Source organism: Monodelphis domestica, chromosome 2 (assembly GCF_027887165.1).
Source record: "Monodelphis domestica isolate mMonDom1 chromosome 2, mMonDom1.pri, whole genome shotgun sequence".
NCBI lineage: Eukaryota > Metazoa > Chordata > Mammalia > Didelphimorphia > Didelphidae > Monodelphis > Monodelphis domestica.
The window spans coordinates 321817808-321822426 of record NC_077228.1 but is presented as its reverse complement, the minus strand read 5'-3'; the positions used below and the strand labels follow the sequence as shown (position 1 = coordinate 321822426).

Below are 4619 nucleotides of genomic sequence, written 5' to 3'. Positions count from 1 at the left end.
TATCCAGTCATTTCAATCCTGTAACTCTTTATGACCCTATAGGCTGAGGCAAACAGAGTTAAGTGACTTGCCCAGAGTCATACAGCTAGTAAGTATCTGAGGTCAGATTTTAACTCAGATCTTCCTGATTCTGAGCCCAGTGCTCTACCACTGTACTACCTAATGTGTGTGAGTATTTATATATAATCTAATTATATCTATCTATATAGACTGATAATTCTATGATATCTCTCTACATATACATATAGATATATAGATAAAGATTATATATGAGAGAGAGAGAGAGAGAGAGAGAGAGAGAGAGAGAGAGAGAGAGAGAGAGAGAGAGAGAGAGAGAGAAGCTTGGCAGTAAGATGACAATGAATAGAGTGCCAGGGCCCAGAGTCAGGAAAACTCCTCTTCCTGAGTTCAAATCTGGCCTCAGACACTTACTAGCTCTGTGACCCAGAGGCAGTCACTTCACCTTGTTTGCCTCTGTTTCCTCATCCATAAAATGATCTAGATAAACAAATGGCAAACCATTCTAGTCTAGGATCATTGACAAGAAAACTTCAAATGGGATTATGAAGAGTCAGCCACAAGTGAAACAAAATGAACAACAAAATTTCACACACACACACACACGTTCTCTGTGTATATGTCAAAGAGAAGGGCATATTTATTGATAACTCAAAATGGAAATTGCTTCCTTCGGGAAATAAAAATGCCTTCTCAGTGATGTGTGCTTTAGGATGAAAAGAGAAACCTTCACTTTTTGTTCTCTGTGGGAGAGAATTCTAGGAAAGCTCTAACTTTACGTGATCCACTAAGGTTCATATCCAAAAAGTGTTGGTGATGATTTCCTGGATAATTACAGGCACCTGTACTCTGTCTCACCAACTTCTGTCAAGAGCTCTCAATCCTTTCTCTGAGCATTTCTGTCCTGATTTTCTACCTTAGATTTCTAAGACTACTATAAAAAACTGTCCCACAGCCCATTGTTAGCACCTAATGAGAGAGCTAGGACACTGGTATTTCTGCAAAGGCAAGAAAATCACATATTTTTGTTTCCATCCTCCCTATTCTTTCCAATGGGCCCGTGTCCCATGACAGCAACAAAAGTATCAATGCAATTTTATCTTTTAAAAATTAAGTTTTATCAGAATTCAGATAAAATATGAGTATAGTTCCATAACACTAATAATTAAACAGACCTTCTGCATCTCAGCAGAAAGGAGGTGAATTAGGAGCCTAGGAGAGTGTGTACACTGTCAAACACAGTTGCATTTGTTGGTTTGACTTCATTGTTGTCTTTTTCATAAAGCATGATTCAGTGTGGGGAGGGAGAATGAGTGAAATATGAGAATATAAAATTCTCATATTTTAGGAAAGATGAGATACACAAAAAAACAAACAAGCATCCATAAAAATAATTTTTATAGAGAGGCATTTTAACAGCTAAGGTTTGTAAAGCAGTTGACAAATTACCTCAGTTGATCCTTGCAACAACTCTATAAGAAAGGCACTATTAATTTTACAGGCATGGTCCTAATAAAATCAGGGAGTGGCTCTTTCTTTCCCTAAGAGCACATGACTGAGTGTAATGGAGAGTTGGCCAATGATCACAGTCCTTACTAGCAAACCCCCAATTGCCTGTATAGAAGAGACTGATGATCCTTCTTCCAGAAAAGCATGATGATGCTTAATGGAAATACCAGTATGCTCAGCATCAGCATCCTGAGGATTGAGGAGTTATCTTCAAGAATCAGCCAAATCAGATAATCTAAGACAGAAAAAATGCCAAAATTTTATATGAACTTGGTAGGAACAATGATATGAAAAAGTATGTCATGTTTGAACCTACTCTCCCTAGAGACTGAAGTATAGTACAATGGAGAATGTTGTCTTTAAGGTATTTGTGGAGTCAGGGAAGAGTCCTGGACCTGGAGTCAGGAAGATCTGAATTCAAATCCCACCTTAGACACATAACAGCTGTGTGAGCTTAGGAAAGTCACTTTAACCTCTACCTTAGTTTCCTCATTTGTAAAATGGGAATAACAATAGCAACCACCTCCCAGGATAGTTAGGAGGACCAAATGAGATGTTTGTAAAGTGTAAAGTGTAAAGTATTTAGCACAGTGACTGGAATATATCAAAGGAGGAAGAGAAGGAGGAGAAGAAACACTTAAAACTCCTCAGGAGTACCCATAAAGTCCTGAGGGAGAGATATAGCTGGTCTCTGTCTGGAAGAATGACATCAGAGCAATCACCAAACTGACAAAACAATATTATTGCTTGAAGCAAATTTCCTTCCTGACCTACAAAAAGACTTCCTAATTTATATTTCACTTTCTACTAGAACTTCCCTTTTGAGATTGAATAGTCCCCACAAAATGAAGTAAAATGTCTGCTCTTTTTCAAAATTATTTTTAAAGGCAAAACAACTTTTTAAACATACCTTCCTGTGCCTAGAGGCCTCACAGGTATAGCTGATGAGCAGAGAATGCAAATCAGAATGTTTCAAAGCAGGTGAGAAATCTATCAAGTTTCACACTCGAGAGTGTTTCAGCTGGTGGGGAAATTACAAGTTTCTTACTGGTTATAAGACTTGTCTGTTTTATCACTTCATGTTTTGTGTTATTTTTATGTCATAAAGCTGAAATAATGGAATTCTAGAAAAATCAATTTCCTAGCAGAAGAACAACATCTGATTGAGGAAGTAAAACAGTATAGGTTTAGATCTAGAAAGGCCCTTTGAAGAAGTACGTTTTAGACCTGTTAATATTAACCATGCTATTTGTGCTCTCCTTCACTGAACGTTTACCCCATCACGCATCATCCCCCTCTTATTCACCTTTAATCTCTTTCTTTCTGGTGCATAGTTCTTAAGGTCCATGGATCCCAGGTTAAGAGTACTTCTTCAAGTAGATCCTTGCCTTCTTCCTCTACACACTTCAATCTCCATAATCTCTAAGAAAAACAAAACAAAACAAACTTTATTTGGCCATCCACATAGTGAAGGTTTCATCCTTTATCACTTATTCCTTTTGTTTTCATGCTTCTAGAAATAACTGCTCTCATTGAACCCATTTATTTAACTATCCACTCACTTTTAAATCCCTACCAATCAGATATCTATCTTGACCCTACCCTCCCAAAAGGTACCAAACAACCTCTTCATTACTAAATCCAATGGTTTTTTTCTCTGTTCATATTTTCCATTGCTACATGCCTCTGGAAAAAGAGAAAATTCCAGTTTCTGCCAGGTATACCCCAAAGTTGGTTGGGATGCCACAACTAGGATGATAACCTAATCATAGTATACCTACAAATCTGAACCTCCAGAATTACAGTTTTACTTGACATTAAAAGAAGTTTAACATGTATAAGCATAGGAACTCTAGAGGAAATGTTATTTTATCAGATCCCAGTCTATCCAAAAAAAATTTCCTATAAGATGAAAATGGAACCCTTAACAATAATCTTAAATGCATAAGAGACACAATTATTCCTCTAAAGAAAATTACAATGAATATTATTACTAAGGCCAATGGAATTTTCAAGTCTGACATGGAGGAGAGAAAAGGAAGAGGAATAAAAATAAAGACAATAAAGGAAGGGAAAAGAAGACCAAGAAATTGACTTCTGACTGATCCCTCTTCAATTCACGGAAAGAACACTTGTTTACTAATGCCTCAAGAGAAGGTGGAGTGGGGACAGTCAGCTTCTAGTCTTTGGCAGAGGGGGAATTCAGCATATAGAATTAGTCCAGAAAATTCCTGACTCATAGAAAAAGAAAAGCTAAATTCTAGAGCAAACACTGCAAAAAAGCATACCTACAACTTCTGATCAAGCTAGGTGATGTGCTCCTCCAGCTTTGCCATGAAGTCATCATTTTGGAACAAGAAGAATCTGGCTCTATTATATATTTGAACACCATCTCCCCAATCAATTACAGGTGATTCATCAGGGAATATATCTGTAAATCAAGAGGATCCTACCCTATTTAACATGAAAGTCACTCCCTCAATTCTGCAATCTATTTGTAGATGCTTTTCACTACCTGGACCTATATGTGGATAGAAGTAGGGTCTTCTTCCAGGCTATTCTGTCATCCTTAAAGGGAGACATTCCTGGAGAGAAGGGACCCACCTTCCTAACCATCCCCACCTGCTGACCAATTACAACCAATCCTGCTTCTAGCCAATCTCTTACAACTGTCTTCCAGAAAATAACTCCTGTGAAGAGGCCAGCTATCTCCCTCTAAATGTCATCCACAGGGCAGGAAAGTCAACGTGATTAAAACATTATAATCTGATGTAGAAGGGGAAAGACACATGGCTGCATATGTCAGTTAAGTCATACTATAGACCACCATCTCCACCTTAAAGACTATCTCTTCTGAGACTCCTATGGAAACAGCTCAGGACCCTGAACCTAAGAGCCTGGAGAATAGCAGTGCTTCCAGCCCAGTACCTGTAGAATTTATCCTGGGAAACAACCACTGGGGCAATCCTCCTCAGATGTTACAGCCACAACTACTAAAGATTCAAAAAAGACAGTTCTTGTCATCAAAGCCCTTGGCATTGCCAAGTGGTTTAACATCGCAAATTGAGATTTTATCAGTGAAAATTATATTA

At 37.9% G+C, this 4619-nt stretch overlaps 1 long non-coding RNA gene across 1 annotated transcript; it reads right to left on the bottom strand.

Moving 5' to 3' along the window:
• Positions 1-1142: 1142 nt before the first annotated feature.
• On the bottom strand, positions 1143-4100 carry LOC103094194 (uncharacterized). The gene is made up of 3 exons (XR_001628327.2): positions 3816-4100; positions 2834-2949; positions 1143-1762 (listed from the first exon to the last, which is right to left on the bottom strand). It is a non-coding gene; the product is annotated as an uncharacterized LOC103094194 (long non-coding RNA).
• Positions 4101-4619: the final 519 nt, after the last annotated feature.